This window comes from Canis aureus, chromosome 28 (genome assembly GCF_053574225.1).
Source record: "Canis aureus isolate CA01 chromosome 28, VMU_Caureus_v.1.0, whole genome shotgun sequence".
Taxonomy (NCBI): Eukaryota; Metazoa; Chordata; class Mammalia; order Carnivora; family Canidae; genus Canis; species Canis aureus.
The window spans coordinates 3834142-3848857 of NC_135638.1; positions in this window are offsets into that span (position 1 = coordinate 3834142).

The window sequence follows — 14716 nt, forward strand, 5'->3', positions numbered from 1 at the left end:
CATGAGATGATATATCACTGTGGTTTTAATTTGCATTTCCATAATGACTAGTGATATTGAACATCTTTTCATATTCCTGTTGACCTTTTGTGTATCTTCTTTGGAAAAATGTCCTTAGGACCTTTGCCTATTTTTTGTGTTTTGCTAATGAGTCATATGAGTTCTTTATATATTTTAGATATTAACTCCTTATCAAAAACATGGTTTGTAAATATTTTTTTCTCATTTAGTAAGCTGTTTTTTCACTTTGTTGATGGCTTCTTTTGCTATGAGAAGCTTTTTAATTTGATGTATTCCTATTTGTTTTTTATTTTATTGCTTATGCTTTAAGTGTTGTATGCAAGAAATCATTATCAAGACTCATATTAAGGAGTTTTGTTCCCATATTTTCTTCTAGGAGTTTCATGGTTTCAGGTTTTACATTCAAGTCCTTAAATCATTTCAAGTTAATTTTGTGAATGATGTAAGATATGGTCCAGTTTCCTTCTTTTATGTGTGAATATTTAACTATCCCAGCACCATTTATTGAAGAAGCTATCTTTTCTTCATTGAATATTCTTGGCTCCCTTGTCAAATATTAATTGACCATTTATGCTTGGGTTTTATTTCTGGGCTGCTTTCAATTCTGTTCTATTGATCTATTTGCCTGTGTTTATGCCAGTATCACATTCTTTTGATGATTGTTGCTTTAAAATATTGCTCAAAATCAGGAGGTGTAATACTTGCTTTTGCTCTTCTTTCTCAGGCTTTTTTTTTTTTTTTTTTTTTTTTTTTTTTTTGGCTTTTCAGAGTTCCATATAAATTTTAGAGGAGTTTGTTTTCTTTTTCTACTTTTTTTTTTCTCCTGTAAAAAAATGGCATTGGAATCTTGATAGGGATTGCATTGAATCTACAATGGCTTTCAGTAGTATCAACATTTTAACAATATTAGTTCTTCTAATCCATGAACATGGGATATATTTTTATTTATTTGTCTTTCATTTCTTCCATCAATGTCTTGTAGTTTTCAGTATAAAGAGCTTTTACCTCTTTAGTTAGATTAATTCCTAAGTGTTTTATTGTTTTCAATGTTATTTTAAATGGGAACTGTTTATTTCTTTTTCAGAAAGTTGTTAGTGGGGACAGCCCAGGTAGCTCAGTGGTTTAGTACCACCTTCAGCCCAGGGCATGATCCTGGAGACCTGGGGTCGAGTCCCATGTCAGGCTCCCTGCATGGAGCCTGCTTCTCCCTCTGCTTGTGTCTCTGCCTCTCTCTCTCTCTCTGTGCGTGTCTTTCAGGAATAAATAAAATCTTTTTTTAAAAAAAGAAAGTTGTTAGTGTATTGAAATGCTACTGATTTTTGTATGCTAATTTTAAATCTTGCAGCTTTACTGAATTCATTGATTAGATCTACCATTTTTGGTTGAGTCTTTAGGATCTTCTATGTATAGAGCCATGTCATCAGCAAGTAAGGATAATTTTACTTCTTACTTTCCAGTTCTGATACCTTTTATGTCTTTTCTTCTCTGGTTGCTCTACCTAGAACTTCTTGTATCATGCTGAAGAGGAGTGGTGAGAGTTAGCACCCTTATCTTATTCCTGGTTTCAGTGGAAAAGCTTTCAACCTTTCACTGTTGAGAATGACATTAGCTGTGGACTTGTCACATATGGCCTTTATTAAGTTGAGATACTTTCTTTCTATGCCTAATTGGTTAAGTTTTTATTATGAATAAATGTTGAATTTTATTGAATGCTTTTTCTGAGCCTACTGAGATTATCATATGTCTCTTTTCTTTTTTGCTTTTGTGATGTACCATGTTGATTGACTTGCATATGTTAAACCATCTTTGTATTCTAGGAATAAATACCACTTGATTGTGATGAATGACCCTTTTAATGTGCTGATGAATTTGATTTGATAATATTTTATTGAAAATTTTGGTATCTATATTCATCTGGCATATTGACCTGTAGTTTTATGTTCTAATAGAGTCCTTTTCTGGTTTTGGTAACAATTATTTTTTTATGTTGGCTTACAGTCAAGCCAAATAGTCAAAGAATTACTAAATAAAGCCATGTTAAATAAACATGTATATTCTTTAATTAGGGATTTTCTGTAGATGGGTACTGTGGAGACTGTGCATTGCCCTCAAAAAAAAGTTCTCAAAATGTAAAGGTCTTAGAAAACTTATCTCAGTGTACCATGGACAATTCTGAAGAAATTTAGCAAAGGCCATTTGGGTGATTCCTCTTGTGTCTGATGTCACCTTCCTCAGACACTCTCTTCATATTCCCTTTACATACAGAGAGAGATTCACTACACTGGTGTTTTTCAAATTTAGCATGCAGCAGAACAACTCAAGGGCTTGTGAAAATGCAGACTTCTGAGCCCCAAATCCATTGTTTCTGGTTCAATAGGTCTAGGATGAGGCCTGAAAATTTGTTTTTCTGACAAGTTCTCAAGTGATGTTGATGCTGCAGACTTGGGTACTACATTTTGAGAACTGCTGCATTATAACATTTAGGAATATTTTCTATCCTCTGATGGAGAGGGTTTAGCAAAGAAACCAAACCTACTGACAAAATGCTATTAGAGTTCATGATTCAAGTAGGTACATTACCTTTGTTAAGAGATGGTGAATTAATGCTGCTTTGTTGCCTGCTCTGGTAGCAGTGTACAATTAATTAACAACAAACTTTGAAATATATTTGAATTTTGATTTAAAGTTAAGGAATAAAATAATCAGAATTAGAAACTAGGAAAATTTTTCAGTAATTTGTGCAGTTCAGTTAAACCATTTCTGGGGGGTGACCAAATGGGGCATTGGATATTCACAATTATAATCAAGAGTTTACTTTCCCAAAACCACTGTTGTCCACTTGCAACTACCACTTCTCCCTCCAGTTTATATACTCATAAGATCTTGGCACATGGACCAAATCTTGGACACTCTGTTTTACCTGACCATCAACAAGGATATTTCAAACTATGTATTTGGCTGGACTTAGGATGTTTTCTGGCACAAAGAAAGGACAGAATAGTAGTCATTTTTAATGTACAAAGAAAAGTTGAAAAAAAAAAAAAAGAAACCCAACAAACCAAACCTTTGCCCTTTCAAGACCTACAGGTCTTGACTGATCTAATCAATTTTGAGAATCCAAAATCAGCCCATATTTCCACCTACCCATTTCTAATTCCTATCACATTTCCCAGCACCCCCCACCTCACAATGTCTTCCTTCATACCTCTGTGCTGAACATCTACTGCACACCCTCTCTAGATATTTTTCTCCATCTTATGAATATTTCCCCTCTCTCCCCACCCAATTCCCCATCATCCACTTTCAATTAAGGTTGAATCTCATCTATGATAGTACTTGTATTACTTGAGTCAAATTTCCTTAATCTCTGGTTCTCAGTTGCTTCCTTTATAAAAAAGAGTTCATTTCCATGTTACAGTTTATGTTAGTAATGATCCAGTGATAAAACTTTTGTAAAGTACTGCTCAGTGTTTGGGACAAAGTAAACACTTAATTTCCTTCTCTTCTTCTCCCCTTCCCACAAGCTGTGCTCGACCACAGCTACATTGCTAGGATCTCTACTTTCTCATCCCTTCCATCACCCCTCTGACACATGAGGGGAACCTGAAAATGATAATGGTAATCTAGGATGATATCTTCTTAAAAAGAAATAAACTAAATAAACTAATAGAAATTAGAAATAAACTAAATAAATATTTTTAGTTTATTTCTAAACTAGAAAGTTTCTTCTTTAGTTGCTTTGTTAAACTATCAGCTTTCCTTATTTGCATCTTCCCTCATAAAGACATTATTGGTAGGGGGGCAATTTTATAGTTAAAATAGTAGGTATGGTGTAAACAGGTTTCCATTCACTTCCATTGCTTTAGATCAGGAAAGAGGAACAAGAGGAACACCTGTAGATAGAGGGGTCACCACACACACACACACACACACACACACACACAGAGTTTATCAAAGACCACATGGACATCCATGATACTCAGAATCCTTCACATGGCATTGGTATAAATTGGCCATTAAACTGAAGCATCCAATCCTGTAATACCATTCAGGTAAAATACTAAGCTAAAATGTATTATGGGCTATGCCATAGGTGACATGCTTCATAGTGCATGGAAAATTTGTGTAGCAAAACGACTTAGGTCAGGGAAAGTTGAATTAATTGTTAAGTTCTTTTCAAATAGCATGAATGTGACAAATACTTGCACAATAAAGTATTATTTTCTAAGAATCCAAGCACCCATTTTTTTCTCTCTTCATGTTTCAGTTTGTTTCTAAATTTTTTTCATCAATTAATACAGTATTTAGGCGCACATAGTGGCCGGCAACATCTTACAATATTTAACTACTTATATAACTCCAAAATTTTTATATATATTTATGTATATGCACACACACACATATATAGCTTTATGGAATATAATGCTGATACACCAGCAATGAATGGTATTAAAAACAGAATTGCAAAGGTTTTATCTTTCTAAAAATATTTAAAATATTAGAGATTTAATTATATTTTCAAGAAGACATTTTTAATTTAGCTTTATTTAAATGATTTCAATTTAAAATTTATATGTATTAGTTTAATTTTATACTTTTAAATTTCAATAATTTTGAAAATTTTAAAATAAAAATATGACTTCAAAGATATACCAAAATAATTTTTAGGTTAGATTTCTCTACTTTGATTATGAATATATTTTTAAAAAATTCCTTAATATGTCTAGATCATTGGGAATGAATACAAGTGGAGAACATGATAGAAGCTGAAACTATAAAAGTGGAATTCAGAAAAGAAAAAAAATATATTAAAAAATAGAAAATCTACAAGAAGAAATTTCCTTAAGTTTTTAGAAGTTGGAAAAATGGGAGGGGGGCAATTTTTACAATGTGTAACTCACATCAACTTCATATATAAAGCATTATATATTTTTTTATTTAATGGAGATTTAGCTACTGCTCAAAACAATGATGAGAAATAAAATTATGTTCACCAAACTACAACTTGAATTAATCAGTTGAAATCTCATCTTCTTTATTGAAAGAAGATTTAAATGCTGGTCAACAATGAGAATAAAAAATTATTTATATCAAAATCACCACTCAGAAACAACAATTCCAAATCTGGTCTGCCCATTAGAAGATGAAGAAAGTTATATTAATGAAGTAAAAAAACTGGAGTGAGAAAAATGAGATCTCTGGAACTTCACTGTTAATTTTTGGTGATGATCTTAGAGGATGGCCATCAAGACCTTCTGACTTCATAAGCTATTCTAGCAAAATATGCTCCAGTTTAAACTAAAATTACAATATTCCATTGGATAAACGTTTACCAACTTCCATTAAAATGGAGAAAGAAATTAGGATATGTAATATATAAATGGCCAGGGACTAAGTATTTTTTAACTTTTGTCATAAGTTTCAAATCAATAGTCAAGTCTGTTATTGGCCAATAGGACAAAAACACTTAAGGTTTCAATTAAAAGAAAATTAAAATGTCACTTGCAAATAAAACACAAGCTACTACTAGAGCTATAATAAAGATTTAATAAACAGCAATAGCTAGTATTCAACAAATAAAAGCAAACACTGCTGTATATTGGCATGATGGTTGTAAAACAATAATATAATAGACTTTTTAAGCCATATACAATAATGCTTTCAGGCACTAACAGAATAGTATCTACAAAAAATAAGAAGCACTTTTAAGTTTTGTAAAAACAACTTTAAAGTGTGATATTGGAAGAGACAAACACATAAGACTGGTAAAAAAATAATGGAAGACATAATCACTATCCAGAATGAAAAACTCAACATGAGATTAACACTTTAAAAGAAAAACAAATTATACATGAAATTTTAAAAACTAAATACTGCTCAATCAACCAGAGTGCACCAAGGACAAAAGTCAAATTGAACAAGAAATATTTATTATATGTATTGTTGAGTTAGCAGCAGCAGAAGAAAAAGTAATTTAAAGTTAATGACTATTTCATTAGTTTCACACTTATTATAAAACACATTTGTTTTGACTCAAGTAAAGAACTGAGAGAAAAAAGATTTTCAATTTTAGGCGAATACTGTTGATTCTATGATAGTAACTCTGAAATGGTTAATAAAGAAGAAGGAAGAATTTGGTCAACAATCTAGAATTATTTATGCCATAAATGGCACATAATTTAAGTTGATTACTAAGAGACATGGCCTCAACTATGCTTATGGTGATAATATTCTTCAAAGTAACTAAAAGTTATATTTGATCAAAATTGTCTGGGTTTGCCACATCTTGAAAATATGTCAAAATTCAAATTTGACTGTAGCAGTACTCTGGAAAGCTGGAGAGAAATGCCTACCAAATGCTGTTAACGCAATTATATTTGTTTATTCAACATTTCAGATGCCCCAGAAGAATGTGATCTGGCTCATATCGGTATGCTTGTTTTCTCTCTCCCTTTGTCTCTCCCTTTCTGTCTCTTTGTCTATCTCTCTCAACCACACACACACACACACACACACACACACAGAACTCTGAATTTCATTAAGTGCTACTAAACTATTTCTAACTACTAGTTCATAGCTCCCTGAAGCTGGAAACTGATTCTTCATTATATTTTCCAGCACTTCAGATGCCCAGAATATAGTAAGCACCAAATAAATACTCATTTGTGTTTGGATAAACATGTCTCATGCCTTTACGTCTTTGAATCTGATAGTCTTACAAGTCTACTTTCCTCTGCTAAAGGCATCCTTTTCCTACCTGAGATATTCTAATGGTCTCTAGAGAATTTTTTTGTAACTCTTTTCCTAAACTGAGATAGATGTATTTTCTTCACTGCTCCTAGCATCCCTTGGTTTTCACCTATTAAAACATATTAACCTCTCTTGAAAATGTGATTTACTTGTTTGACTTTCCCACTGAAAAGTATGAGTACCTTAAAATTGTTATTTTACTTTTGTAGCCTCACTTCTAAAATGCTAACATAATAGTTTTAATAATTATCTATTAAAATGAATAAAAACTAATAAAATTTACTATTTTCTTTGCGTTTGAGGTATCAATAATAATTCTTCCCAAGTGCTCCAGAGCTGACCTTTTGTTATACATAAAATACTTGCCCTTACACAAAGTGAGGGAATTTCATTTTTATCGTAGTAGTTTTCAAGTACCAGACAGTCTTTGATGAGAAATATAAAAGTTTAAAAAGTATTGATTTAATTTAATTTTCTGCTTTTTTACTGTGCTAACACTAACCCCTTAGAAATTTCTCAATTTCTTTCAGTAAACTGCTCTCTTATCCAACAATCTTCTTTGCCAATTGTCTTTCTTAAAGTGAATCTAAGTCCTCACACTGAAGCTTAAACCCATTTCCCTCTCTCTGCATTTTTATTATAACACTGAAAATTAATGGAAAGAATTAAAATGGATATGGAAAGAGAATTAAAATATATCAATATTAAGTAGGCTAAATATTTAATATTTGATTACATAATGTGATCATTAATCATTTATTCATTTATTCTACAAACATTTACTGAGGGATTATTAAGGGCCAAGCACTGGGTTGAGGACTTTCTGTAGGATTAAAAAATGAATAAGTTAAAGTTACTGTTTATTAAAGTTTTAGCAGAAAAAGTTTTAGTCTTGGGATTGACTGAGCATTTACATTTTTTTCACTTGTATTGATAACTGCTCTTGTTTCTCATACTATATACCTTTATCTATCTATATATGATCTATTTAAATGTTCAGAAAATTAATGTTATAACTATTTAATTAATTTGTCTGGATTAATGGGTATTATAACATTTCTAGGCTTCACTTTATTTCATTTTTGTAAGTACTGTTTTATTGATAGAAATCTCTTAATATTCTTTCTTGGTCTATTAGAACTAGAATGATTTCAGAGATCAAATTCAAATTTTCCACATTAATGGGTAAGAAAGTTGAAGACTAAAAGTCAGAATTAAACCCAGTTCCTAGACTCCTTGTTCATTCTTTTCTTTTTTCATTCATTCTTTCATTCATTCATGCATTGATTCATTCACTCAACATATATACATAAAAATCTACTATGTGTAGGTACTAAGATACCAGTATCTTTTCTTCAATGCCCTCCTGCCTATTTACTAGGATTGAAAACATCAAGGAAATGGTCTCCATTATTTCAAAATCTAAGAGTAAATCATGAACACTAAACCTCACTTCTGATGACTAGATGTAAGGACAGAAATTTAGCTGCATTTAAGATGATATACCATTACCATGATTCACTTAAAGAAATAACATTGTGACCTAGATATCCAGAGTCCTTTAGCCCTCTAAGCTTGATAAAGTTTAAGATGCCTTTTCTTTTAATATATAAATAATATTTCTAAAAATCCTATCACAAGCACTGTGGAAATACCAGCAAGATCAAGTGATTTTGAGAATTTCACAGAGGACTTTTTTCTTTACTCCTTTACACAATCTGAATTCCTAGTGCCACTCTCTTGATTTTGGTCTACTATGTTACTTCCTGTGGGCCTCCTCTTTCAGTTCTCAGTTTAACCATTCCTTAATACATTACTACAAAAATACCCTCTTTTAAAATATTTTACTGAAGGTTTATAGGAAATGAAGGGAAATTATACTCTAGCACTGCAGAGAGACAGTGTGTAACTGAGTACTGGTCATTATAAAATTATCTAATTGTCCTCCACATAAGGAATTTCTCAGTGGATACTAATGCTCATAGGTGTCATTCTGTATCCATCTTAATTATGTGCACCTCATCTCTTTCAAAGTGATTTTCCCATTTCTCCATTTCTTTAACCAACATTCTTCCTCTTGCTAGTTAAGAATTTCTATTAATTTATTTTGAAGATTATTTCAGTTTAATTAACCTAATATAATTAATTTAGTCTCAGTATCCACTCTGGTCATAATTCTAGGTCTATCTGTGCAAATTTACAAAGGTTGCTTATTAAGCTTTCTCAAAAATAAAATAAAATAAAATAAAATAAAATAAAATAAAATAATAAAATAAAAAAATAAAATAAAATAAAATAAAATAAAATAAAATAAAATAAAATAAAATAAAAAACAACTGACCAGTCTATCTGAGGTCCAAACTCTTGCAAATTAATAATGCAAACAAGTAGAATCTTCCAGAACTTAGAAGAGGTCAGGCTCTCACTTATTTCACTACACTAATAAATAACTGGTGTTCAGATGATTCAGAGAATTAATCACATTTCTTGATGTCAACGTGATAACAGTCTAGCTGTTCACGTCCCTTCATTTGTGTTTGTCCCTTCATTTTCTTATCAACCATTAACCTCATATACAAGTAGCTCCTTGCTCCTTGATGTTCGACATGATTCCTCCCATGTTACTATAATAGCATCTATAGGACACCCTACACTATATTGTCCAAGAGATTGTCTTGATTTCTGGTTCAAGGCAGTAGGCTACACACATCAATATACCCGCCCCAATTTATTAAAATAACAAAAAAATTAAAATGTCCTAAGAACATTGGAAAATAATAAAAAGGTACAATCAATAGACCAGTAATTTTCAAGAATTTTTGTAAAGTAGACAACGGAATAGAAGGACAAGGGTTAGCACGGTGCATGCTGAAGCTGGGTAAGCAGACAACATAGATCATTCAAACCTTGCAGACCATGGAAAGGAACTCAGATTTCATTTCAAGTACAATGAAAAGTCATTGAAGAATTTTAATTAGGGGAGTGACATGATCTGATTTACATTGTTAAAACACACTCAGAGAAATTCTGGGGAAATTGCATTCTGAACTCAAGCCCAGGACACTAACATTCCCCAATTTCTTATCAACTATATCTCTGAAAGGCAGGAAACAGGGTAAGTAGCTTGACAGAGCTGGAACAATGTGTACTCATTCAAGGCCTTTGCCAATATATTTGGAGTAGAAAACATGTAGAACATGTTATCCTGGGGGTGGGGGAAAGGGCACTGGAATTCAGGATATTCCAGGATGCAGAAAGACTACAAGGAAAGTCACACAGATGGACTAAGATAATTCTTATGTCAAGACTGGGAATGCATTAAGACTTTTACTTGGAGAAAATATAGATGAAAAAGCCTCCTACTAGTGTTTTAACAGAAACATGACAGTTGCTAAATTACATACCATTTGCTCACAGGATGGCAATTCATGTGCCTTCTATTACTCTTAGATTTCCTATCACATGAATACTCCAGGAAACCCGACCTAGCTGCTAGGGGTGAATGAAGACATGAGTAGGTAAAGAAAAATATTGGTACTTTCACAGGAATGAAGAAAAACTATTTATTTATTTATTTATTTATTTATTTATTTTTAGGATTTTATTTGTTTATTCATGAGAGACACAGAAAGAGAGAGAGAGAGAGAGGCAGAGACACAAGCAGAGGGAGAAGCAGGCTCCATGCAGGGAGCCCGACATGGGACTCAATCCTGGGTCTCCAGGATCACGCCCTGAGCTAAAGGCAGCGCTAAACTGCTGAACCACCCAGGCTGCCTGAAGAAAAATCTTTAATATAGATGCCCCTATGAACTAGAATTGCAAGACATATACACAACAATGTTCACTAACTTCAACCAGAATAATAATATCATTTTAAATATAATAAATTATAACATATAAATGACTACCTGTTTTCAAATTTAAAAAAATATTGGTAGATGAACTGAAAAAAGATAATTACAATTGAGAATGGTATCAATGATATGGAAGACTAAGAGGAAAATTACTTAAAAACCAAATGAAAATTTTATGGAAACAGCTAAAAGGGAAAAGATTCATAGAGGATCTAAACTGAAGTGAAAGGAGAAAGACAAAACACAGACAAAAATTCTTTGCTTTTAGCATTGTTTTTATCCTGCAGATTGAAAGAGTTCACCAAACCCTAGGCAGAGTAAATGGAAAAAAAGACACATATCTTGATAATATTTCTGAATTCCACTAAAATAGAAAAATGTAGAAATTTCCTATCAGAACAATTGAATTGAAAACAAAGGAAGAAAGATCAGATTGACATTAGACTTCTTATCTGCAATACTGGAGACAAAGATATACTGGAATAACATACATTAAGACAATAGGAGAGTTGTCTGAAAATTTTATATTTAGCAAAGATATCAGGGTATAAAAAATGACATTTAAATAAAAAAAAAAAAAAAGCAACAAAAAACTCCACTATAACCAAATAAAGAATGAATTACAAACCAGACTCCCAGATAATGGTAGGAAACTATATGGTAAGCAATAAACTTTCAATAAATATAGTTTAGTGAACATAATTAATAATATTGTGACTGAAATAGTAACATAATAAACATGGATTTTTGGAAGAGCAGTAATGTATTATGATAGAAAATCAACAGTACTCTAGAATTAAAGTTCTAATCTATCCAAATAAGGAGTTTGGCAGTGGGTACAGGAAAATTAATAGCATTCTAAGAGAATTATTTTGACAAGGGTTGGAAAAGTGGAGCAGTGAGTAAAAAGAGTGCTGTAACGACAGAGTCAGTATCTCATTTGATATAATACAATAAATATATATTTTGATTGAGTGTTAAGAATGTGAAGGACAAGGAGACATATTAGGACTTCTAAACTAACAACAGTAAAAAAGGGAATAAATGATCTAGGGAAGAAAAAGAAAAAAACAGAAGCAACAAAATAAAATAAATGATAAAAATACGTTAATGTTGAAAGAATAAAAAATAAACATATAACTTGTTCCTCTAAATATGAGTGGGTAAGTTCCACCTCTTAAAGAAAGAAGTTGTCAGCTTTGTGATTATTTTTTATGAAACGTAATTGAAACAAAGGGATTTTTAAGAAGGTGAAAAATAGATACCAGAGATATACTGAGAAAAGGAAAGCAGTCATCTCTATAAGAGATTCATTTGGGATCCAAAGACTTAAACAGGTTGCAAGTGAAAAAAAAAAACGGGAGAAAAAAACTCTTACTGCTATACACACTCTTTAATATTAATAAAAAAGATAAAAATAAAGGAACACAATCCTCATCTTAGTAAATTTAAAAAATTTGAAAAATAGTAGAAAAATGGAATTAGAAAAATGGGATTAGAAAAATATAGGTTGAGATTAATAAAATATTAAGAAGTACAAAGCAAGTTATCTGGAAAGACCAATAAAATAGTTAAATCCCTTACTGAACCTTATTGAAGGCAAAATTAGGAGAGCAAAATACATGATTTAAATATGATTAGAAACATAATTAGAGATATATATAAAATTAGAGATATAATAAAAGATTTTTAAGAAGAAAATGGAAACTTTAAGAAACAAATTTGAAATATTGGAGGAAATGATATTTTTCCAGCAAAATTTAAGTTAATAAAATCTAACAAGGGGTGCAAAGCATGAGTAGATCAATGATCGTGAAATACACTGAAAACTGTATTTAATATCAATAATTTTAAAAAGGCATCACACTCTCCTGATATGCTGTGTAAACCTCTCTGTGCTTAGGTTTTCTCATCTGTAAAATGTAAATAATAATGTCTACCTCACTGAGTTGCTGTGATGATTAAGTTAACATACATAAAGTGCTTAGAACAGTGCAATATATTAAACTTCATATAAATGTTAGCTATTCTTATATTGAAGAAGATACAATCCTAATGCTATTTAAATGATAGAGGCCATAAAAAATAAAGATGGAGAATTCCTCATTGAAAAAAATTCTTAAATTTGATTATGATAAGATAGAAAACTGTAGACTAATTTTCCTTATAAATAAAGCTATATTAAGTATAGTATTAGCAAACTGAATCTAGCATTTTAAAAATAATCATTATTAGAAAATATTATTTATTCTAGAAAGACTAGAATGAGCTTATATCCATAAGTGTAATTAATCTCATTAATGAATTAAAGGAGGAAATCTTTATGAATGTGAAAATGCTTAAAGTAATTTTATTAAATTTAGCTGTCATTCCCAAAAACCAAAATAGAAAGAAACTAATTAAATATAAAAAAGAATGACTTCACAGCAACAGAAAACACTCATTTTAAATAGTCAAAGTCTATACTCTAAAATTAGGAACAAGGATTTCTCCTGTTACCATTATTTTAAGCCCACCCACAACATTATCTATGATCCTCCATTGTTTTATTTTTTTCATCAACACGTAAAACTGTATAATGCCCTGCATATTTTATGTATTTTCCTGCTTTACTGTCTATGTGATATTGACTTCCAGAATGTAAATTTCAGGAGTAGACTTTCTGTCTGTTTTATTCTCTGCTATATCCCCTGAGCCTTAAACAATGGCTGGCACAAAAATTAAGTAAGTATAATTAAAGAAAGAAGTAAGTAATTTATTCCATTTTATTTTTGAGGTAATAACTAATGCAATAAGATAAGAAAATTGGGTTAGAAAAGACAAAATTATTGTGATGACTGCATATATCAAGAAAACCTAGGGACTCAAAATGAAAATTTAAAGAGCTCCTAGAACTAATGAGCTATTTGGCAGGAGTTGGCTTTTTATTCCAGAAATTTGAATTTGAAGGAATATTCAAATCTCCATAGTAGTATATAAAATTAATGTTGAGTCACTCTTTTAATAGTAACCTAAAAAAATATTATGGGCCCTTGCTTCTAAAATCCCTGGAGCTCCTTTAATTCCTTTAATTCACTTTTCTCAATTCTATAATCCAGTAATACATTTAATTATTTTTGCCTAAGTTAATGAAAGGCAGTTTTTGTCACTTGAGGTAACACATCCTACCTGGTACAACAAATAAAAGTTGACTTTTAGGTCTTTTTAAATTTAAAAACCAAAAATACAAATAGAACTTTGGCAAATCTGACCAAAAAATTACAGAGGAAGCACAACGAGAAATCACAGGAAATAAAACAGGAGCATCACAGTAAAAATAGCATCAATCTTAGTCCCATAATTGACTGAAATTCTTAGAGAAGCAGATGTTCTGGCTAATTTACTTTTCTTATTAATTGACAAATAAAAAAGAAGTTCTCAACATTTGAGAAAATTTTCATGGAATGTATTTCTTCATTTTGTTATTTTAATATGTGATGTAAAGAGCATAATACATAGTTTCTTTGAGATTCCCAGCAGTACGTTTCAATTTTACCACATTCTGGCTAATATTGAATATTGGTATAGCACTATTCAATTTTTTAATTTATGTTTTTATATATTGCTTTTTCATGGCCTTAGTAATTGAGGTATTAGTCTTTTTAAAAATTAGTTATTACAAATGCTTTATTAAAATCATTAACACGGCAAACTTCCCATTATTCATTGTCTTTTAATTCTTTGATTTTTTAAAAACAAACAAGGGGGCTTTTTTTTTTTTTTTTAAGTTTATTGACTTATTTATTCATGAGAGACACAGAGAGAGGCAGAGACATAAGCAGGCTCCCTCTGAGGAGCCTGATTCAGGCCTCGATCCCAGAATCCCAGGATCACGACCTGAGCCAAAGGCAGAGGCTCAAGAACTGAGCCACCTAGACGTCCCAAAAAGAGTTTTTTTTTAAATACTTTGATGTAGTCAAATCTATATTCCTTGACAGTTCCTTTACTTTTATGCTTAAATGGTTCTGATTATCCAGATATCGTACCATATTTTATTCTATATATTTGCAATATCTTCTAAGTTTTACTTTTGATGCATATGAAATTTATTT